The sequence below is a fragment of the Scyliorhinus torazame genome, chromosome 3 (genome assembly GCF_047496885.1).
Source record: "Scyliorhinus torazame isolate Kashiwa2021f chromosome 3, sScyTor2.1, whole genome shotgun sequence".
Lineage (NCBI taxonomy): Eukaryota > Metazoa > Chordata > Chondrichthyes > Carcharhiniformes > Scyliorhinidae > Scyliorhinus > Scyliorhinus torazame.
In genome coordinates, this window is record NC_092709.1 from 295,053,720 (window position 1) to 295,078,593 (window position 24,874).

The 24,874-nt window shown below is 45.7% G+C and overlaps 1 protein-coding gene across 1 annotated transcript in view; it reads right to left on the minus strand.

Moving 5' to 3' along the window:
* Window positions 1–21,659, minus strand: part of LOC140409179 (mothers against decapentaplegic homolog 4) — a 140,809-nt gene extending 119,150 nt beyond the window's left edge. Inside the window, exon 1 of the mRNA XM_072497413.1 lies at window positions 21,455–21,659. The gene's annotated coding sequence lies outside the window, so the exon portion shown is untranslated. The remainder of the gene's footprint in view (window positions 1–21,454) is intronic.
* Window positions 21,660–24,874: the final 3,215 nt, after the last annotated feature.

Here is a 24,874-nt window from a genome sequence, read left to right on the forward strand (position 1 = left end):
GCACGAGATAGAGATGTCAATTGTCTCCTCTACTGTTTGCTCTGGTTATCGCACTGAGGTCATCCACAAAGTGGAGGGGAACAGATGGAGGAGGCAGGGAGCATAGGGTGTCCTTATATGTGGATGACCTGTTACTGTCTGTGACGGACCCTCTCCCCAGTGCAGAGGAGATAACTAAACTGCTCGAGGGTTTTGGCTCCTTTTCAGGGTAGATTAAACCTGGGTAAAAGCAAATGTTTTCCGGTGAATTCCCAGGAGGGGGAGCCATCCTGAGGAAGTTGCCTTCTCGCCTGGCCATATCCAACTTTTGTTATCTGGAGTCCGGGTGTCCCACGACTGGGCCTCATTACAGAAGCTAAATTTTAAGGTCCCGATTAGAGCGGTGAAGGAGGACCTGAAGAGATGGGATAGCCTCCCACTGACTTTGGCTGGAAGGATCCAACCAATTAAAATTAATATCCTCCCAAGATTTCTAGTTTTCCTTTCAAAGTCTATTTTTTTTTACAGAAGTCAATATGGTCATCTCGCCTTTTATTTGGGAGGATGCGACCATAGGGGTTTTTTAAACAAAGGAATAGTATATCAGGGGGTCTAGCATTATCCAACCGGTTACATTATTAATTGGACGGTGGATATTGAAAAGGTGCGGGGGTGGCATAGACAGACGGGAGTCCATGTGGGGGTGGATGGAGGGGAATGACTGTAAAGGTACCAGCTGGAGGGCATTGGTTACACCTCCCCTTCCATTTTCCCCAATGAAGTGAACTGCCAAACTGATGGTGGTGGCCACATTGAAAATATGGGGGCAATTTAGATAGCACTTCAAACTGGGTGCTATGTCAATGTTGGCCCCAATCTGTGGGAACCATCGTTTTGTGCCGGCGGTTTTGGGTTCGCCCTGCAGAGTTTGGAAGGAGAAGTTGGAAAGGTTTGGGGATCTATTTATTGATGGTAAATTCCTGAGTTGAGAGTATCTGGAGAGGGGTAAGACCTCAAGAGCTAACCCAGTTGCGATATTACCAGGAATGAAACTTTGCGTGCAAGGGGATTGCTTCCGGCCCTTTGCCCCCCCCCCACCATTTGTTGATGGACAAAGTTCTTTCGGCAGCAAGTGTCGGGGAGGAATGGGTGTCAGAGATCTACGGTCGGCTAATGTCAATGTGCTCAGCCTGATACAATTCAAGGTGGTCCATAGGGTGCATTTGACCAGGTCTCGAATGAGTTTTTTTGCAGTTGTAGGGGACAAATGCAAGCAGTGCCCTGGGGGCCCTGCCCATCACACACATTCTGGTCCTGTCCTGGGTTTATGAACTTTTGGATTTCCTTCATCAGCACTATGTCAGGCATTCTTGGGGTCATCTTGGATCCATGCCTTTTGGTGGTTATTTTTGGGATCTCAAGCTTGCTGGAGTTACAGACAGAGGCGAAGGCAGATGCTCTTGCACGTAGGCGAATCTTGTTTGGCTGGAGGTCCTCGTCCCAGCTCAGTGCACCAGTTTGGCTTGGCGACCTGATGGAACTTTTACACTTAGAAAAATGAATGTACCTCCTGAGAGGTTCGGCTGAAAGATTCTACTTCAGATGGCAGCCATTTGTTTCCTTTTTCAGAAGTTGGTCACCATCAGATATCAAGAGGGGAAGGGAGGGCATTGGGATTGGTTGTTTGTGGTTTCCTTAGAGTTTGTGGGGGGGTGGGTGAAAAGGTTGGAATAGTTAACTGTTGTACATAAATGGTTGTATCGGTGTTATTCTGGAAAATTGTTAACAATTCTTTTTTTTTTTTAATTGGGGGGGGCAGTTTGGGCTGTGGGGGATATTTTTTGTATATTGTATGAATCTGGTTGACTATTGTATACGCTTGTAAACTGAAAATTTGAATTAAAACATTTTTATTTTAAAAAATGAATATCGCAACAACTGTTATTTATTTACGAGTTCCAAACATCTACCACCCTTGCATGATGTGTTTACGAACTGGTCTAATTATTTTACTATCCCCGTCGTCTTAAGACTCCCCATGCAACAAAAATAATTTCTCCAATCTAACCTGTACACTTAATTTTTTCTAAACTTCAATCAAATAACTCCAGCCTTCTAAATTCCAGGATGTACAACCCAGAATAATGTAATCACTCCTCAAAATCTAATCCGTGACCGCTTGCTATCATTCAGGCAAATAAAAGCAAAATACTGGAGATGCTGTAAATTTGAAATAAAAACAGAAAATGCTGGATAAATTCACCAGATCTGGCAGTATCTGTAGAGCGAACCAAAGTTAACGTTTCGAGTCCAAATTACCCTTCTACAGAACTGAAGTAGGAATATAATGAATTATATAGGAGGGTGGAGGAGATGGGCAGAATAGAAGGAGAGGTTTACGAAGGTACCACGGACATAAGACAAAGGGGTGTGTTAATGGCACCATTAAGGGATGAAAAGTACTAATAGTGGCTAAAGGTAAGGTAGCAGAATGTGTTCATGGCGCAGAACTGAACAACAGTGGGTGTTTTTCCGAATGGAGGTTTGTAACTAGTGATGTTCTGCAGGGATCAGTACAGGGACCTCTGCTGTTTGTAATATATATAAATGACTTGGAAGAAAACGTTGCGGATCTGATTAGCAAGTTTGCAGATGATACTGAGATTGCAGGAGTTGTGGATAGTGATGAAGATTGTCAGAGAATACAACAGGATATAGATAGGCTGCAAAATTAGGAAGAGAAATGGCAGACGGAATTTAACCCGGACAAATGAGAGGTGATGCCTTTTGGTAGATCCAATTCAGATGGGAGCTATAAAATAAGTGGCAGAACCATCAGGAGCATAGAGACACAGAGATCTGGGTGTGCAGGTCCCCACAGATCCCTAAAAGTGGCAGCACAGGTGGAAATGGTGGTAAAGAAAGCATATGGCATGCTTCCTTTCATAGAATGGGATATTGAGTATAAAAGCTCGAAAATTATGTTGGCTACATAGAACGTTGGTTAGGCAACATTTGGAATACTGTGTCCAATTCTGGTCACCACACTACCAGAAGGACATGGAGGCTTTGGTGAGCGTACAGAAAAGGTTTACCAAGATGTTGCCTGGTATGGAGATATTGCCTGGTATGGAGGGTATTAGCTATGAGGAGAGATCAAATAAACTGGGATTGCTCTCCTTAGATACGGAGGCTGAGGGACGACTTGATAGATGTTTATAAAATTATTAGGGGTATAGATAGGGTGAACAGTTGGAGGCTTTTTCCCAGGGCAGAAATGACAATGACAATTACAAGGGGGCCAAGTTCAAGGCGAGGGGGGGACAGGTTCAGTGGAGATGTGCGGGGAAGTCCCACAGAGGGTGGTGGGACCTGGAATGCAATGCCAAGTGAGGTGGTTGAGGCAGATACATTAGCGACCTTTAAGACTTATCGGGATAGGCACATGAACAGACGGGGTATAGTAGGATACAGGCGGTTGGTATAGATAGGACACGTGATCGGCGCAGGCTTAGGGGGCCGAAGGGCCTGTTCCTGTGCTGTATTGTTCTTTGTAACAAGGGACAGGTGGCCATGTTAGGGAGAGGTGGGGTTATGTTGGAGTAAGCCAAGGGAACTGGAAAACACCAAACTACAAAAATCAGGGGGGGGGGGGGGGGGGGTCAAGATGGAGGGGAAAGACCACAGCCTAAAGTTGCTGAATTAATGTTGAATCCAAAGGTTATAACGAGCCTAATCGGAAGATGAGGTGTTGTTCTTCCAGTTTGCATTGAACCTCCCTGGAACAGTTCAGCAGGCCTAGGATGGACATGTGGGCATGAGAGCAAGATGCTGAGTTGAAATGGCAAGCAACCTGAAGGTGAAGGTCATGCCAAAGATGCTCAGCAGGGCAGTCACCCAGCCTGCGTTAAGCCGCCCCAAAGTACAGGAGACTGCTTTGGGAGCATAAAATACAGTCAACCAAGTTGAAGGAGGTGCAAGTGAAATGCTGCATCAACTGAAAGGAGTGTTTCTGCCCTTGGACAGTGAGGAGGGAGGAGGTAAAGGGGCAGATGTTACACCTTCTGCAATTGTATGGGAATGGGATGGAGGCTTTGAGGTAATTATCAATCTGGTAAATCCATGCTGCACTTCCTCAAAGGCAAAAATATCTTTCCTGAGGTATACTGCCCAGCAAGGAAAAATGAGGAGCTTAACTAATCCTCATCCACAATTTACTTTTGTCACTATAAATCAAAATATCTGAAAATACAAGTGTGTGTGTGTGTGTGCATGCAAGGCTATTTGTTCCTTTCATCCCTCGGTATACCATTAATAATGGATGGCAATAACAGTCCAGGTATTTTGCAAGTCTGTCTTCTATTAAGACAGTTCTTAAAACTTGCCTTTCTGGCCAAGCTTTTTTGTCAAATTTTGCATTGTCCATTGCTACAAGGCACAATTCAGGAGTGTGATGGAATACACTCCGCTTGAATTTGTATTTGTTTTATTGTCACGTGTGCCGAGGTACAAGAAAAGTATTATCCTGCGTACAGTCCAGACAGATCATTCCATACATGAAAAAAAACATAGGGCATACATAAATATGCAATGTAACTGCATAGACGCAGGCATCGGGTGAAGCATACAGAAGTGCAGAACTACTCGGAGAGGATCTTTGAAGCGATCAGATCAGTCCACCGGAGTGTGGCTGCAACAATATTCAAGCATGCCACCTCTCGCCTCCGAGTTACAACGTTCTGGGTACAAGTCCCACTCCAGGGCTTGGGTACAAAAATCAAGGAGTCCTGAAGGAGTGCTGTACTGTTGGAAGTGCTGTCTTTCAGCTGAGACTTTAAATGAGGCCATCTGCCTGCTCAGATGGATGCAAAAGATCAAATGGGATTATTTTGCAGAAGAGTAAGGGAGTTATCCCTGGAGTCCTGGCCAAAATTGCTCCCTCGAGCAAATCACAAAAACAAGTTATCTGGTTATCATCGCCTTGCTGGAAATTTGCTGTGTGCATGTTGGCTGCCTTGTTTCTACATTACAACAGTGATTACACTTCAAAAAGCACTTCATTGGCTGCAAATTGCTTTGAAATATCAAGTGACGAGATCTGCTACAGCAACTCACCAAGGGCCCTTCCAAATCTGCAGTCTCTACCATCTTAAAAACACAAGGGTACCAAATGCAAAATAACAACTGCAAGTTCACCGACCAGGTTATTTAACATCCCGACTTGACACCGTATCGCCATTCCTTCACTGTCAGTAGGTTAAAATCCTGGAACTCAATCCTGCAGGTGGCTCAGAATCACCTTGTAAAGGGCAAGTAGAGGATGAGCAAATTAATTTTTTTTAAACTGCAGGGCGCAATTCTGTGACCGTGTTACACCCGCGAGGATCTGGCTTATTTAAATACCCGAATGCCAGATTCATCCAGCGTCCGGGTCTCAACGTCCATTGAGATTGTAGGAGGACGCCATTGGAAACAGAGTAGGAATTAGGTGCAGAGAGGGAAGAGGTGCTTTTTGATTTTTCTCTCTGCTTTGTAACTTTTAAATCTTCAGAGTGTTCTTGCCCTGCTGCAGCTGAGGCTTTTAGGGAGAGTTGATTGGTAAGTGGGTACAGTCGGCAAGTCTTTACAACTTTTATCACTTACAGTTGAAAATGTTTTGTGGTTTAATATCTGTAAGGATTATAATTTGTAGTAGAAAGGAACGAAGGGCCATAGGGAATCAAATTTAATCTAACATCAAGCAGCTTCCAAAGGTTTAATTTAAAGGGGTAGGTCATGGCAGGAAAGCTCAAAGCCTTGGTTTGCTCCACTTGCTGAATGTGGGAAGCCTGGAACATTTCCAGTGCCGGGGACCAGCATGAGTGCAGGAAGTGTCTCCAGCTTCAGCTCCTGAAAGCCCGGGTTTCAGAGCTGGTGCGGTAGCTGGGGACCCTGTGGAGCATCCGTGAAGCAGAGAATGTTGTGGATAGCACGTGTAGAGAGGTAGTTACACCACTGGCTCAGACTCTGCAGGCAGGAAGGAAATGGGTGACCACTAGGCAGGGCAAGAGATCCAGACAGGCAGTGCAGGAATCTCCTGTGCCATTCCCCTGCAAAACAGATATACCACTTTGGATACTGCTGAGGGGAATAACCTCTCAGGGGAAAGCAGCAACAGCCAAATTCATCGCACCATGATTTGTTCTGCCGCTGAGGGGAGGAGTAAAAAGTGTGGGAATGCAAAGATATAGGGCATACAATTGTAAGGGGAATAGATAGGCGTTTCTGTGGCCGCAAACAAGATTCCAGGGTGGCATGTTACCTCCCTGGTGCTCGGGTCAAGGATGTCTCGGAGAGTTTGCAGGACATTCTAGAGAGGGATGGTAAACAGCCACTGGTTGTAGTTCACATCGACATGGGTAAAAAAAACAGGGATGAGGTCCTAAAAGCAGAATATAGAGAGTTCGGACGAAAATTGAGAAGTCAGTGACACGTCAGAGTAGAAATAGCAGGATATATTGGATAAATACGTGGCTGAAGAGATGGTGTGAGGGGGAGGGTTTCAGATTCCTGGGGCATTGGGACCAGTAGAAACTGGACAGATTACACCTGGGCAGGACAGGGACTGATGTCCTAGTGGGAATATTTGCTAGAGTGACTGGGATGAGTTTAAACTAAAATGGCAGGGGGACGGGAACCTATGCAAGGAGTCAGAGGAGGAGGAAATGAGGACAAAAAAACATAGAATGGGGAATAAGAAAAGTGATAGGCAGAGAAACCAACGGCCTGATTCAAACAACGCCACAGTGAAAAATATTGGTAGCGAGACAAGTTAAAACGACAGGCTTAAATGCTTTGTGCCTTAACGCGCGGAGAAATTGCAGGAAAGCGGATGAACCAATCGCGCAAACAGGCGTAAACGAGTAGGATACATTTAGGATTACGGAGACACGGCTGCAGTGACCAGGGATGGGGATACTGAATACCCAAGGGTATTCAATATTTAGGAAGAACAGACAAAAAAGGGAAAAGGCGGTGGAGTGGCAGTGCTAGTTAGACAAAATTAACGCAAGAGTGAGGGTGGCTCCAACAATGTGTAATTGGTATGGGTAGAGCTGAGAAATACCAAGAGGCAAAAATCATTAGTGAGCATCGTGTATTGACGCCCAAAACTGCAGTGTTGACATTCGAACTGGCATTAAACAGGAAATTAGAGATGCATGCAATAAAGGAATATCTGTAATTATGGGTGACTTTAATCTGCATATAGATGGGAAAATCAAATTTGGATTGGATGGGTTTGTTTATTGTCACGTGTACCAAGGTACAGCGAGAAGTATTTTTCTGCATGCAGCTCAAACAGATCATTTAGTAAATGAAAAAAAAAATACGTAATAGGGCAACACAAGGTAAATACATAGACACGGGCATCGGGTGAAGCATACAGGAGTGTAGTATTAATCAGATCAGTCCAGAAGAGGGTCGTTAAGGAGTCTGGTAACAGTGGGGAAGAAGCTGTTTTTGAATCTGTTCATGTGTGTTCTCAGACTTTTGTATCTCCTCCCCGATGGAAGAAGTTGGAAGAGTGAGTTAGCCGGGTGGGAGGGGTCTTTGATTATGCTGCTCGCTTTCCCATGGCAGCGGGAGGTGTAGATAGAGTCCATGAATGAGAAACGGGTTTGTGAGATGAACTGGGTGGTGTTCACAACTCTCTGAAGTTTCTTGCGGTCTTGGGCAGAGCAGTTGCCATACCAGGCTGTGATGTAGCCAGATGGGATGCTTTTATGTCACACTACCGGAGAGGAATTATTCCAGGAGTTTACACGGGATGGTTTTCTGGTTCAATACATTGAGGAACCAACTAGAGAGCACGCCATCCTATACTGGATACTGTGTAATGAGAATGGAATCATTGGCAATCTAGTTGAGAGAGACCATAATATGATAGAATTTTTCATCAAGTTGGAGGGTGAAGTTGTTGGTTCTGAGACAAGAGTCCTGAATCTTAATAAAGGAATATACAATGATGTGAGTTGACCTTGATAGATTGGGGAGAGTTGCTTGAAGGGATGATAGCGGACAGGCAATGGCAAACATTCAAGGAGTGAATGGGAGAACTGCAACAATTGTTTATTCCTGTCTGTCACAGCGTAAAATGGGAAAGGTGGCCAATGCATGGCTTACAAGGGAAATTAGGGAAAGTATTTGATCCATACAAGTTGGCCAAGAGAAACAGGTCTGAGGATTGGGAGCAGTTTAGAATTCGGCAAGGACCAAGGGATTGAGTAAGATGGGGAAAATAGAGTACAAGGGTAAAGTTGCAGGGAACATTTGGCTGGTGACTGGTAAGTAGTTTTTCTTTTATATTCCCTCAGGTGTTATCGTGCAGGGCGCAGAGGTTGCTGAGTGAGTGCTTGCTGAGAAGGGGAATGACTAACAGGTAAGCTCTTTCTTTCTTTTTCTTTTCCTTTTTATCTAGAGGGGATGGCAGGGAAGATAGTGCAATGTTCCTCCTGCTGAATGTTTGAGGTGAGCGACGCCAACAGTGTCCCTGCTGATTTCATCTGTGGCAAGTGCACCCATCTCCAGCTCCTCAGAAACCGCGTTACGGAACTGGAGCTGGATGAACTTCGGATCATTCGGGAGGCAGAGGTGGTCATAGATAGAAGCTTCAGGGATGTAGTTACTCCGAAGAATAAAGATAGATGGGCGACGGTGAGAGGGGCTGGAAGGAAGCAGTCAGTACAGGGATCCCCTGTGGTCGTTCCCCTTAGTAACAAGTATACCGCTTTGGATACTGTTTGGGGGGGGGGGGGAAGACTTACCGGGGGTAATCCATGGGGTGCAGGTCTCTGGCACAGAGTCTGTCCCTGTTGCTCAGAAGGGAAGGGGGGGAGAGGAGTAGAGCATTAGTCATTGGAGACTCCATAGTTAGGGGGGGTAGATAGGAGATTCTGTGGTAACGAGAGAGACTCGCTGTTGATGTGTTACCTCCCAGGTGCCAGGGTGCGTGATGTCTCGGATCGTGTTTTTGGGATCCTTGAGGGGGAGCAGCCCCAAGTCGTGGTCCACAGAGGTACCAACGACATAGGTAGGAAAAGGGATAGGGATGTAAGGCAGGAATTTGGGGAGCTAGGGTGCAAACTTAGATCCAGGACAAACAGAGTTATTATCTCTGGGTTGTTACCCGTGCCACATGATAGCGAGACGAGGAATAGGGAAAGAGAGGAGTTTAACGCGTGGCTACAGGGATGGTGCAGGAGGGAGGGTTTCAGATTTCTGGATAATTTGGGCTCATTCTGGGGTCGGTGGGACCTCTACAAACAGGATGGTGTACACCTGGACCAGAAGGGTACCAATATCCTGGGGGGGAAATTTGCTATTGCTCTTCGGGAGGGTTTAAACTAGTTCAGCAGGGGCTTGGGAACCTGAATTGTAGCTCCAGTATACAGGAGGTTGAGAGTAGTGAGGTCATGAATAAGGTTTTAAAGTTGCAGGAGTGTACCGGCAGGCAGGAAGGTGGTTTAAAGTGTGTCTTCTTCAATGCCAGGAGCATCCGGAATAAGGCGGGTAAACTTGCGGCATGGGTTGGTACCTGGGATTTCGATGTTGTGGCCAAATCGGAGACATGGATAGAGCAGGGACAGGAATGGTTGTTGCAGGTGCCGGGGTTTAGATATTTCAGTAAGCTCAGGGAAGGTGGTAAAAGAGGGGGAGGGATGGCATTGTTAGTCATGGACAGTATTACTGTGGCAGAAAGGATGTTTGATGAGGACTCGTCGACTGAGGTAGTATGGGCTGAGGTTAGAAACAGGAAAGGAGAGGTCACCCTGTTAGGGGTTTTCTATAGGCCTCCGAAAAGTTCCAGAGATGTAGAGGAAAGGATTGCAAAGATGATTCTGGATAGGAGCGAAAGCAACAGGGTAGTTGTTATGGGGGACTTTAACTTTCCAAATATTGACTGGAAATGCTATAGTTCAAGTACTTTAGATGGGCCCGCTTTTGTCCAATGTGTGCAGGAGGGTTTCCTGACACAGTATGTAGATAGGCCAACGAGAGGCGAGGCTGCATTGGATTTGGTACTGGGTAATGAACCAGGACAGGTGTCAGATTTGGAGGTAGGTGAGCACTTTGGTGATAGTGACCACAATTCAATTACATTTACTTTAGTGATGGAAAGGGATAGGTATATACCGCAGGGCAAGAGTTATATCTGGGAGAAAGGCAATTATGATGCGATGAGGCAAGACTTAGGATGCATCGGATGGAGAGGAAAACTGCAGGGGATGGGCACAATGGAAATGTGGAGTTTGTTCAAGGAACAGCTACTGCGTGTCCTTGATAAGTATGTACCTGTCAGGCAGGGAGGATGTGGTCGAGCAAGGGAACCGTGGTTTACTAAGGCAGTCGAAACACTTGTCAAGAGGAAGAAGGAGGCTTATGTAAAGATGAGACATGAAGGTTCAGTTAGGGCGCTCGAGAGTTACAAGTTAGCTAGGAAAGACCTAAAGAGAGAGCTAAGAGGAGCCAGGAGGGGACATGAGAAGTCTTTGGCAGGTAGGATAAAGGATAACCCTAAAGCTTTCTATAGATATGTCAGGAATAAAAGAATGACTAGGGTAAGAGTAGGGCCAGTCAAGGACAGTAGTGGGAAGTTGTGCTTGGAGTGCGAGGAGATAGGAGAGGTGCTAAATGAATATTTTTCGTCAGTATTCACACAGGAAAAAGACAATGTTGTTGAGGAGAATACTGAGATTCAGTCTACTAGACTAGAAGCGCTTGAGGTTCATAAGGATGAGGTGTTAACAATTCTGGAAAGTGTGAAAATATATATGTCCCCTGGGCCGGATGGGATTTATCCTAGGATTCTCTGGGAAGCTAGGGAGGAGATTGCTGAGCCTTTGGCTTTGATCTTTAAGTCATCTTTGTCTATAGGAATAGTGCCAGAAGACTGGAGGATAGCAAATGTTGTCCCCTTGTTCAAGAAGGGGAGTAGAGACAACCCCGGTAACTATAGATCAGTGAGCCTTACTTCTGTTGTGGGCAAAACCTTGGAAAGATTTATAAGAGATAGGGTGTATAATCATCTGGAAAGGAATAATTTGATTAGACAGAGTCAACACGGTTTTGTGAAGGGTAGGTCGTGCCTCACAAACCTTATTGAGTTCTTTGAGAAGGTGACCAAACAGGTGGATGAGGGTAAAGAAGTTGATGTGGTGTATATGGATTTCAGTAAAGCGTTTGATAAGGTTCCCCATGGTAGGCTACTGCAGAAAATACGGAAGCATGGGATTCAGGGAGATTCAGCAGTTTGGATCAGAAATTGGCTAGCTGGAAGAAGACAAAGGGTGGTGGTTGATGGGAAGTGTTCAGACTGGAATCCAGTTACTAGTGGTATACCACAAGGATCTGTTTTGGGGCCACTGCTGTTTGTCATTTTTATAAATGACCTGGAGGAGGGCGTAGAAGGATGGGTGAGTAAATTTGCAGATGACACTAAAGTCGGTGGAGTTGTGGACAGTGCGGAAGGATGTTACAAGTTACAGAGGGACATAGATAAACTGCAGCGCTGGGCTGAGAGGTGGCAAATGGAGTTTAATGCAGAAAAGTGTGAGGTGATTCATTTTGGAAGGAATAACAGGAAGACCGAGTACTGGGCTAATGGTAAGATTCTTAGCAGTGTGGATGAGCAGAGAGATCTCGGTGTCCATGTACATAGATCCCTGAAAGTTGCCACTCGGGTTGAGAGGGTTGTTAAGAAGGCGTACAGTGTGTTAGCTTTTATTGGTAGAGGGATTGAGTTTCGAAGCCATGAGGTCATGTTGCAGCTGTACAAAACTCTGGTGCGGCCGCATTTGGAGTAATGCGTGTAATTCTGGTCGCCGCATTATAGGAAGGATGTGGAAGCATTGGAAAGGGTGCAGAGGAGATTTACCAGAATGTTGCCTGGTATGGAGGGAAGATCATATGAGGAAAGGCTGAGGGACTTGAGGCTGTTTTCGTTAGAGAGAAGAAGGTTAAGAGGTGACTTAGTTGAGGCATACAAGATGATCAGAGGATTGGATATGGTGGACAGTGAGAGCCTTTTTCCTCAGATGGTGATGTCTAGCACGAGGGGACATAGCTTTAAATTGAGGGGAGATAGATATAAGACAGATGTCTGAGGTAGGTTCTTTACTCAGAGAGTAGTAAGGGTGTGGAATGCCCTGCCTACAACAGCAGTGGACTCGCCAACACTAAGGGCATTCAAATGGTCATTGGATAGACATATGGACGATAAGGGAATAGTGTAGATGGGCTTTAGAGTGGTTTCACAGGTCGGCGCAACATTGAGGGCCGAAGGGCCTGTACTGCGCTGTAATGTTCTACGTTCTATTTAAAAACTGGCTGTAAAATTTCTATAGGTACAAGAGGAGAAAAAATTGGTGAAGACAAATGTCCCTTAAAGTCAGAGATGGGGAATGTATAACAGGGAAGAGCTGAGCAACTAAACACATACTTTGGTTCTTTCTTTACAAAAGAGGACACAAATCAGATATCAGAAATGTTGGGGAACGCAGGGTTTAGTAAGAGGGAAGAACTGAAGATCAGTATCAGTGTAGAAATGGTGTCGGAGAAATTGATGGGATTGAAGGCTGATATATCCCCAGGGCCTGATAATCTACATTCTACAGTACTTAAGAAATAGACTAAGATTAGATCTATTTTCACGTGTACCGAGGTACAGTGAAAAGTATTGTTCTGCGTGCAGTCCAGGCAGATCATTCGATACATTAAAAACATAGGACATACGATAAATACACAATGTAAATATAGAGGCAATGGATGCTGCAACAGTAGAGAAGATGCATAGAGATCAGTTCAATCCATAAGAGAACCATTCAGGAGTCTGATAACAGCGGGGAAGAAGCTGTTTTTGAATCTGTTGGTGCATATTCTCAGACTTTTGTATCTTCTGCCCGATGGAAGAGGTTGGATGAGCGAATAACCCGGGTGGGAGGAGTCTTTGATTTTGCTGCCTGCTTTCCCAAAGCAGCGGAGGTGTAGACAGAGTCAATGGATGGAAGGCGGGATCGTGTGATAGACTTGGCGGTGTTCAGGAAACTCTACGGTCTTGCCATACCAAGCTGTGATGCAGCCAGATAGGATGCTTTCTATGGTGCATCTGTAAAAATTGGTAAGAATCAATGTGGACATGCCGAATTTCCTTAATTTCCTGAGGTATAGGTGCTACTGTGCTGGATGTAGCATTGACGTGGGTGGACTGGGACAGATTGTTGGTGATGTTTACACCTAGGAATTTGAAGCTGTCAACCATCTCCACCACGGCACCATTGATACAGACAGGGGCATGTACGAAACTTTGCTTCTTGACATCGCTGGCCAGCTCCTTAGTTTTGCTGACATTGAGGGAGAGGCTGTTGGCATTGCACCATGCCACTACGTTTTCTATCTCCCTTCTGTACTCTGACTCATTGTTGTTTGAGATCTGACCCACTATGGCCGTGTCATCAGCAAACTTGTAGATGGAGTTGGAGCTGAATTTTGCCACACAATTTTATGTGGATGAGGAGTCCAGTAGGGGGCTATGTACCCAGCGTTGCTGGGCCCCGGTTTTGAGGACTATTGTGGAGGACACGTCATTGTTTATCCTTACTTATTGTGGTCTATGGATCAGTAAGTCGAGGATCCAGTCGACGAGGGAGGAGCCAGGTCCTAAGTTTTGGAGTTCGGATTTGAGCTTGGCTGGTATTATGGTGTTGAAGGCGAGCTGTAGTCAATGAATAGGAGTCTGACGTAGGAGTATTTGTTGCTGAGATGCTCTAGGGGTGAGTGTAGGGCCAGGGAAATACATCTGTTGTGGACTGGTTGGGCGGTATGTGAATTGCAATGGATCAAGGCAGTCAGGAAGTATGGAGTTGGTGTCTCATGACTAACCTCGCAAAGCACTTCATGATGATCGATGTCAGGGCCACCGGACGATAGCCATTGAGGCACGTTGCCTGGTTCTTGGGCACCAGTATGATAGTAGTCTTCTTGAAGCAGGTGGGAACCTCAAAACAGAATAGGGAGAGGTCGAAGATGTCTGCGAACACAGCCAGTTGGTCCGCGCAGGATCTGAGTGCATGACCAGGGACTCCATCAATATGTGAGTCTGTCTGGTTGAAACCTGAAGCCAAAAACTTTGCAGCATTCACTAAAGCTGTTGATGGGGAAGACAGGTACTTAATACATAGAACATTACAGCGCAGTACAGGCCCTTCGGCCCTCGATGTTGCACCAACCTGTGAAACCACTCTAAAGCCCATTTACACTATTCCCTTATCGTCCATATGTCTATCCAATGACCATTTGAATACCCTTAGTGTTGGCAAGTCCACTACTGTTGCAGGCAGGGTATTCCACACCCTTACTACTCTCTGAGTAAAGAACCTACCTCTGACGTCTGTCTTATATCTATCTCCCCTCAATTTAAAGCTATGTCCCCTCGTGCTAGACATCACCATCCGAGGAAAAAGGCTCTCACTGTCCACCCTATCCAATCCTCTGATCATCTTGTATGCCTCAATTAAGTCACCTCTTAACCTTCTTCTCGCTAACGAAAACAGCCTCAAGTCCCTCAGCCTTTCCTCATAAGATCTTCCCTCCATACCAGGCAACATTCTGGTAAATCTCCTCTGCACCCTTTCCAATGCTTCCACATCCTTCCTATAATGCGGCGACCAGAATTGCACACAATACTTCAAATGCAGCCGCACCAGAGTTTTGTACAGCTGTAACATGACCTCATGACTCGGAAACTCAATCCCTCTACCAATAAAAGCTAACACACCGTACGCCTTCTTAACAACGCTCTCAACCCGAGTGGCAACTTTCAGGGATCTATGTACATGGACACCGAGATTTCTCTGCTCATCCACACTGCTAAGAATCTTACCATTAGCCCAGTACTCTGTCTTCCTGTTATTCCTTCCAAAATGAATCACCTCACACTTTTCTGCATTAAACTCCATTTGCCACCTCTCAGCCCAGCGCTGCAGCTTATCTATGTCCCTCTGTAACTTGTAACATCCTTCCGCACTGTCCACAACTCCACCGACTTTAGTGTCATCTGCAAATTTACTCACCCATCCTTCTACGCCCTCCTCCAGGTCATTTATAAAAATGACAAACAGCAGTGGCCCCAAAACAGATCCTTGTGGTACACCAATAGTAATTGGACTCCAGTCTGAACACTTCCCATCAACCACCACCCTTTGTCTTCTTCCAGCTAGCCAATTTCTGATCCAAACTGCTAAATCTCCCTGAATCTCATGCTTCCGTATTTTCTGCAGTAGCCTACCGTGGGGAACCTTATCAAACGCTTTACTGAAATCCATTTCAACCACATCAACTGCTTTACCCTCATCCGCCTGTTTGGTCACCTTCTCAAAGAACTCAATAAGGTTTGTGAGGCACAACCAACCCTTCACAAAACCGTGTTGACTATGTCTAATCAAATTATTCCTTTCCAGATGATTATACACCCTATCTCTTATAAACCTTTCCAAGATTTTGCCAGGATACAGGATATGATTGAAGAGATGGTGGTTTGGTCTTTGTCATGTTGTGGTTTATGCAAGGTTGAACTTCCGAGGTTGTGACTGTAGGTATGGGGGTGACCGTAGGTATGGGGGTGACCGAGGCTATTGTGACAGTTGACAGTGGTTTGTTGTCATCATGCTCGAAACAAACATAGAATGCATTGAGTTCTTCAGGGAGGGGTGCTCTGTTGCCAGAGATTCTACTTGGCTTTGCTTCGTACCCTGTTGATTGTTTAAGCTTTGCCGCAACTGATGAGAGTCCATGTAATTAGTCTGGAACTCTAGCTTCGTCTGGTATTGTCTCTTGGCACCCCTGATGGCTTTACAGAGGTCATCCCTAGATATCTTGTATAGGTCAGGGTCACCTGTCTTTAACCCTTCAGATCTGGACTTCAGTAGGGAGTGGATCTCCCTGTTATACCATGGTTTCAGGTTGGGGAACGCATATGCTACCTTCTTGGGCATACAAATAGTATATGCATTGGTGGTCATCTTCTAGAATTTTATAGACTCTGGAAAATTTCCTGCAGGTTGGAGTGTAGCTAATGTAAATTCCACTATTTAAAAAGGGAGGGAGAGAGAAACAGGGAAGTATAGACCAGTCAACCTGATGTCAGTAGTGGGGAAAATTCTACAACCTTTATCAAAGATTTTATAGGAGAGCACTTGGAAAATAGTGGCAGAATCAGAGTCAGCATGATTTATGAAGGGGAAATCATGCTTGAATTCTACTGGAGGATGCACCTAGTAGAGTTGATGATGGGGAGCTGGTGGATGTGGTATGTTTGGACTTTCAAAATGCTTTTGTCAAAGTTCCACATCAGAGATTAGTGCATAAAGTTAGGGCGGCTCGGTGGTTAGCACTACTGCTTCACGGCGCTGAGGACCCGGGTTCGATCCCAATCCGTGCGGAGTTTGCACATTCTCCCAGTGTCTGCGCGGGTCTCTCCCACACATCTCAAATGTTTTGCAGGGTAGGTGGATTGGTCATGGTAAATTGCCCCTGAATTGAGAAAAAAAATTGGGAACTCTAAAAAGCACATGGGATTTGGGGTAGTTTATTGATAGAAAACTGGTTGGCAGACAGGAAACAAAGAAAAGGAATTAACAGATCTTTTTCAAATTGGCAGACAGTGACTAGTGGGGTACCACAGGCATCATGTTATTATATTAATGATTTAGAGGGAATAAAATCTGATATCTCCAAATTAGCAGGTGACACCAAGTTGGGTGGGAGGGTGAGCTGTGAGGAGGATGCAGAAATCCTTAAGTGTGATTAGGCTAAGTTTGAATGAGTGGGCAAATAAATGGCAGATGCAGTGTAATTTGAAGAAATTAGAGGTTATCCACTTTGGTATAAAAAAACGAGAAGACAGACTATTATCTGAATGGCCATAACTTAGGGGAATGTGCAACAAAACGTGGGTCTCATACAGTCACTGAAGGTAAGCATGCAGGTACAGAAGGCAATAAAGACAGCAAATCGTATGTTGACCTTCAAAACAAGAGGATTCGAGTACAGGAGCACGGATGTCTTGCTGCAATCATACAGGGCCTTGGTGAGGCCACACCTGGAATAGTGCGTGCAGTTTTAGTCTCCTTATCTGAGGAAGGATCTACAGGGAGTGCAGCCAAGGTTTACCAGACTGATTCCTGGGATGGCGGGACTCGCGTATGAGGAGAGATTGAATCGGTTAGGATTGTAGAGTTCAGAAGAATATGGGAGATCTCACAGAAACCTATAAGATTTTATCAGGACTTTGGATCCTCGCTGTCTTCAGGGGGTGTCCCGGAGGACTGGAGAATAGCCAATGTTGTTCCTCTGTTTAAGAAGGGTAGCAAGGATAATCCCGGGAACTACAGGCCGGTGAGCCTTACTTCAGTGGTAGGGAAATTACTGGAGAGAATTCTTCGAGACAGGATCTACTCCCATTTGGAAGCAAATGGACGTATTAGTGAGAGGCAGCACGGTTTTGTGAAGGGGAGGTCGTGTCTCACTAACTTGATAGAGTTTTTCGAGGAGGTCACTAAGATGATTGACGCAGGTAGGGCAGTAGATGTTGTCTATATGGACTTCAGTAAGGCCTTTGACAAGGTCCCTCATGGTAGACTAGTACAAAAGGTGAAGTCACACGGGATCAGGGGTGAGCTGGCAAGGTGGATACAGAACAGGCTAGGCCATAGAAGGCAGAGAGTAGCAATGGAGGGATGCTTTTCTAATTGGAGGGCTGTGATCAGTGGTGTTCCACAGGGATCAGTGCTGGACCTTTGCTCTTTGTAGTATATATAAATGATTTGGAGGAAAATGTAACTGGTCTGATTAGTAAGTTTGCAGACGACACAAAGGTTGGTGGAATTGCGGATAGCGATGAGGACTGTCGGATGATACAGCAGGATTTAGATTGTCTGGAGACTTGGGCGGAGAGATGGCAGATGGAGTTTAATCCGGACAAATGTGAGGTAATGCATTTTGGAAGGTCTAATGCAGGTAGGGAATATACAGTGAATGGTAGAACCCTCAAGAGTATTGAAAGTCAAAGAGATCTAGGAGTACAGGTCCACAGGTCATTGAAAGGGGCAACACAGGTGGAGAAGGTAGTCAAGAAGGCATACGGCATGCTTGCCTTCATTGGCCGGGGCATTGAGTATAAGAATTGGCAAGTCATGTTGCAGCTGTATAGAACCTTAGTTAGGCCACACTTGGAGTATAGTGTTCAATTCTGGTCGCCACACTACCAGAAGGATGTGGAGGCTTTAGAGAGGGTGCAGAAGTGATTTACCAGAATGTTGCCTGGTATGGAGGGCATTAGTTATGAGGAGCGGTTGAATAAACTCGGTTTGTTCTCACTGGAACGAAGGAGGTTGAGGGGAGACCTGATAGAGGTATACAAAATTATGAGGGGCATAGACAGAGTGGATAGTAAGAGGCTTTTCCCCAGGGTAGAGGGATCAATTACTAGGGGGCATAGGTTTAAGGTGAGAGGGGCAAGGTTTAGAGTAGATGTACGAGGCAAGTTTTTTACGCAGAGGGTAGTGGGTGCCTGGAACTCGCTGCCGGAGGAGGTGGTGGAAGCACGGACGATAGTGACATTTAAGGGGCATCTTGACAAATATATGAATAGGATGGGAATAGAAGGATACGGACCCAGGAAGTGTAGAAGATTGTAGTTTAGTCGGGCAGCATGGTCGGCACGGGCTTGGAGGGCCGAAGGGCCTGTTCCTGTGCTGTACATTTCTTTGTTCTTTGTTTGTTCTAGGACGGGACAGTAGCACAGTGATTAGCACTATTGCCTCACAGCTTCAGGGACCCAGGTTCGATTACCAGCTTGGGTCACTGTCTGTGCAAAGTCTGCACATTGTATCTGTGTGGGTTTCCTCCGGGTGCTCCTGTTTCTTCCCACAGTCCAAAGATGTACAGGTTAGGTGGATTGTTCACACTAAATTGCTCCATATGGTCCAAACGTTAGGTGGGCTTGTTGGGTTACGGGGTTAGGGTGGAGGTGTGGGCTTAGGTAGGGTGCTCTTTCAGGAGCCGATGTAGACTTAATGGGCCAAATGGTCTCCTTCTGCACTGTAAATTCTATGATCCTAGGACTAGATTGGGCAGATGCAAGGATGATGTTCCCGAGGCTGTGTGCGTCCAGAACCAGGAGTCACAGTCTGAGGATATGGGGTAGACCATTTAGGAGAGAGGAGGAGAAATGTCTTCTTCCGGAGTGTGATCGGCCTATGGAATTAGTTACCACAGGTATTAATTTCAACCAAAACATTGTATGTTTTCAAGAAGCAGTTAGATATAGCACTTAGGGCAAAGGGATCAAAGGATATGGGGGGAAAGCAGAATTAGGCTATTGAGATGGATGATCAGTCATTTCCTTCCCACTTACTACCTCAGGTTCAATCTAAAGTGCATCATCTCAGCATAATCACACTGTGTGGGAGATTTAAACACGACATGCTAAACAAAACGGTCTACTTTCATATCTGGAACAAAGCCACATTTTATCTTATTCCTACTGCAACCTTAATCCATGTTTTTTGTCATCTCTAGACTAGACTACTTAATTTTCTCCTGAACAGCATCCCAAGTGCAACCTTGCATAAACGACAACATGACCAAAGACCAACCGCATTCCTGGACACTAAGGGGTAATTTAGAATGGCATGGTGGCACAGTGGGTAGCACTTCTGCCGCACAGCGTCAGGGACCCGGTTCAATTCTGGCTTTGGGTGACTGTGTGGAGTTTGCACATTGTGTCTTGTGTCTGTATGGGTATCTTCCAGGTGCTCTGGTTTCTTCTCACTTTCCAAAGATGTATAGGTTAGTGGATTGGCCATTCTAAATTACCCCTTAGTGTCCAGGAATGCGGTTAGGTGGGGTTATGGGGATACAGTGGGCCTGGGTAGGTTACTCTTTGCAGACTCGATGGGCTGAACAGTCTCTTTCTCCACTGCAAGAGACTATAAGACATAGGAGCAGAATTAGGCCATACGGACCATTGAGTCTGCTCTACCATTCAATCACGGCTGATATGTTTTTCATCCCCATTCTCCTGCCATCTCCCCATAACTCCTTATTAATCAGGAACCTATCTGTTTCTGTCTTAAAGACACTCAGTGACTTGGACTCCACAACCTTCTGCAGCAAAGAATTCCACAGATTCACCACCCTCTGGCTGAAGAAATTCCTCCTCATCTCGGTTTTAAAGGAGTGTCCTTTCAGTCAGAGGCTGTGCCCTCAGGTTCTAGTCTCTCCTACTAGTGGAAACATCTCTATGATTTAGGGGAATGTAGTGAAACAAAATTGAGAACTGGGATTTTTGATTGGCTAATCACTTTTACTCAAGTAAAGCAGCTTAAACAAAGTCATGGGAATTCTGGAACAGAAAAACAAAATACAGTACAAATTTAGAGATATTTCTGAGACTGTTAAATTCTGTTCAACCTGTAGAGAAACGTTGAGAGAAAAGTAAATAGACTGACCTAAATTAGAGAATCTTAAGCTTTACAATCTAGAAAGATAGTTAAGATAGAAAGGCAGAGTGGTACGAGGACAGGAGCTGTTCAGGAGGTGCATGTTTGTTTCCAAATTCTAACCAAAATGTTGGCTTTATTACACTATTTGACGCATTTCATAGAATAAGCACGACTTTAAATACAGGCAGGAAGATCAGCAGATACGTACTAAAATGTTTTAAAAATCAGCTATTTAACAAAAAATCATGGATTATCTTCTACACAACTCTTGCTCATTTAAAAAAAAATTCAGTTGCACCACAAGACAGTTCACATCATGAATGAGACCAATGTTCACACAATCTTTACATGGTCAAAATTTTAACTGCAGAGGTCCCCCTGAAATAAACATAAATAACCCTCAGCACTTTCTGCGCAGCACAACAGCAACAAAATCAGTACAATCGTTTAAACAGAAGACTTCACGGCAGCTAATTCGAAAGCTCTAGCTCAGCAGTCAAACCCTTCCTACATCCCAGCGGCACTGGGTGTGAAGAAGAGTTAAACACTCCCAAACCAGGGAGAATTGAAAGGAGACCCAAGGGTAGGATTGCAAATCTTTTTTTTTTAAAGAGAGAGATAACTCGCGTGCTTGTGCAAGGCAGGAAACGCTGCCCCCTCTCCGCTCTCGGCGGCCGGGCAGACTCCCCTTTTAAAAGCGGCCAAATCCAAGGGGATGAATAAATAAAAATGTGTATTTTAAAATGGCCTGGGCAGCAAGTGCCTCGGCTAACGGCCATGCGGAGGCTTGGAGCGGGGAGGCACTTGCAAACTTCAACATTTTTTTGTTGTTTTTAAGTTCTGTGACTCGAGGCCTAACCTGGGCCTCGGGACTCCAGCCCGCTCGCCCCCGGCGCCCGAGAGAGATTCCCCGGCCCAGGATCGGCCTCGCTTACCGTCGCTTTTCCCTCGATTTTTTCAGAGAGGAAGGGAGGAAGCAATCCGGCTTGCTCGGTCGCCCTGGAATCTCACAGCCACCATCTGATCGGAGCGGTCGCTTGTTGTTTATTTTCTAATTATTATCATTATTCCTCACCCTCGGCTCCTCCGCTCCCCGATTTTTTTTTTTAAGGACACAACATGGCGGTTTCCGAGACGCATGCGCCCTGCTCTCTGTACATTGTCCCGGGTGGGGAGGGGGGCAAGAGGACCGGTTCCGAATGAATTCGGCAATCTCCGGCCGGCGGACCGACTGGCGCACAGGGTAGACATGCACGCACGAGGCTCCACTTGGCTGCAAGGCACAGAGACAGCCCGCACATTATAATAATAATCTTTATTGTCACAAGTCTTGTTAATCACCCAAGAGTAACACGGACTGCAACTGGATGCAGTTGTACTTGACAGTAGACTCCAAACTTTGGTGTTGGTTCAATACACTCTATTGAACTTGTTTAGCAGTGCCCACAGTTCGCTGTGGGTTTGACACTCTACCAATTTAAGTGTGCTTACTATAACTAACTAGACCAGACTAGCTCTGAGCCACGTGTAGAAGGTGTTAACTGATTTGTACACTGACTGTCACTCCACTTGTCACCAGTGGAAAGAAGCAGAGTGCTGATGCCTCCTGTGTTTTATAGTGCGAGACCACCTTCTAGTGTTCTGCCTGGTGATTGGTTGTGTGCTGTTCTGTGTGTTGATTAGCTGTATTGGATGTCTGTCACTGCTTGTCTGTATCTCATTATGTGCACGAGGGCATAATCATGACAAGTAGGCTTACCTTAACACTGCAATGAACTTACTGTGAAAAGCCCCAAGTCGCCACATTCCGGCACCTGTTTGGCTACACTGTGGGAGAAGTCAGAATGTCCAAATTACCTAACAGCACGTCATTCGGGACTTGTGGGAGGAAACCGGAGCGCACAGAGGAAACCCACGCAGACACGGGGAGAACATTCAAAACACAGACCGTGACCCAGCCGGGAATCGAACCTGGGACCCTGGCGCTGTTGTAGCCACCTAAAATGGCTGATTCCCTATTAATTTGGCCAAAACCCGATTTAAAATGGTTCACCGAAAAGGCTGATGGGAAAAGCAGCCAACAGGACACAAACGGACAGCTGCAGACAGAATAGCATATTCGGCTCTGAGGAAGTCGGCCCAGAGTGATACTCAAGACCATTAGCAGCACATCAACCCAGACATCTACAGTTTAATCGGCTATCCCCGGGAACAATTGCAACATATTAGCAATTGAATGCCGGGCCAGACCTGTCGGCGCTTGCAGTGGCCGAAACAAAGACAGGTGAACGACCACCCCCCGATCAAGAAATCGCCCCGTTATTGGACGTATCGAACCCAGTGATTGGGAACAAGTCCAATCACTTGGGACTCAGGGTCAAGGGCCGCCCCGAGAGGCGGGAAGCCCCTGGGCCCTATAAAGTACGGGGCCAAGTTCAGATCTCTCTCTCTCCCATCTTCGCCTGCTTGCGACCTTCGCAAGAACATCGACCAGAACATTTGACTCCAGCGATCGCTACCCATCGACCTGTATCAGCCTTTTGAATCCCGCTGGCCAGATCCGATTGGATAAGCCTTTCGTTTCCCTGACCTGGTGGGCCCTTCCTAAAGCTAAGTATTGGCCAGTAGTGATAGGTTTCTATATAGAGAATAGCATTATTGTGTAAGCATTACTTGTTGTATAGAATAAATGACCATTGATTTCAATCTTACTAAGCAGTGTGCTGACTTATTAATCATAACTCGAGCTTGAACCACGTGGCGGTATCAGAAAGATACCTGGCGACTCATGAGCAACGGTGATGTAATTAGAACTAAATAAACGAAGGCTAATAAGAGCAACATAATTGGCGACTCCGCGGGGACCCGACATAGAAGTGGAAAACCACTCCGGGAGAACCCCAACAATTTGAATTAGAATCCAATCGGAAACAAAAACAAAAAAACCACAAGTGTTCAAGTGGTTCTGGTTAATAATTCACAATTCGGAAGTGTGTGTATGCATGCGTAACTAACAGGGTTATAAGGTAAAACTGATAGATTTTGTTGCGTCAAAACTGTCGGAAGTCTGTATTTTCGGAAATTAGCGCAAGCCGTACCCGCATCTACGACACCACCTTAGCCCCCTGTTCCAAATTTGAATGTAATGAGCAGATAAGAGAGATAGCCATGCAGGCAATGCAACGCCTCATGAACCCCGAAGAATTTGCGGTCGCACCGATCAGCAGCGTTAGAGTGGGACAGTGTCCCATTTGGGAAGTGGAAATTCTCAAATTTCTGCAGGGCAAAGGATGGCCCGTGTGGAGCGGTTTCTGTAATAACGACGACTCAGGTCCTGGAGGTATAGGGCATACTTGGTGGGAGAACATGAGTGAAATCCATAAGAAAAGCTTAGCGAAAGCGCTGAAGCCGATGGCAATCGTGTCCTGCATGGCACAATTGCGAGGCACAGAGGAGGTCGTCAGGACGCTCCGAAAGGAAATCGAGGGCATACATCGTATGAGTAAAATCGATGTATGCGAGATGGAAAAGGAAAACCTGGAATTGAAAAGGCAGTTAGAAGCCAAGGACGAAGAGGTGGCTAACGCCAAACGGGGTCACCAGTCTTGTCTGGTGCATTTAAGCAGTTTTCAATCCCAGTATGAGCAGGCTTATCAGGACACGCAGCGTGCCATCCTGGTTAAGAAAGAGACGGAGAAGCAGGTGGAGTCACTACAGAAGCAATGTAGTGATCTCAAGGCAGCCTTGAGAGCGCTCCACGCTGCAACCATGGAACAAAGGCAGAGTACCTTAGACCATGCAAAGTGCCGAAAGCAAATCGTTTCCCTGGCCTGGTGGGCCCTTCCTAAAGCTAAGTATTGGCCAGTAGTGATAGGTTTCTATATAGAGAATAGCATTATTGTGTAAGCATTACTTGTTGTATATAATAAATGACCATTGATTTCAATCTTACTAAGCGGTGTGCTGACTTATTAATCATAACTCGAGCTTGAACCACGTGGCGGTATCAGAAAGATACCTGGCGACTCATGAGCAAAGGTGACGTAATTAGAACTAAATAAACTAAGGCTAATAAGAGCAACACTGTGAAACCACAGTTCTAACCACTGTGCTACCTTGCTGCCCAATTAACGACAAATTCTCTGCAAATGTTTTTAACCGCATGGGGTTACCTGTGCCAACCTCGCCCACCCACCTACCTGTCCTCTTGATTCTCAGAATTTACATTATTTCCCAAATAATTGACTCCTTTGCGTTTCGACCACTGGCCAAAATCTTGGTCAATAAACTTTTTTCCCCCTAATATCCTGTCCCCTCCCCTTTAATTCTTTGCGATTGTCACAAATTAGTCAGCT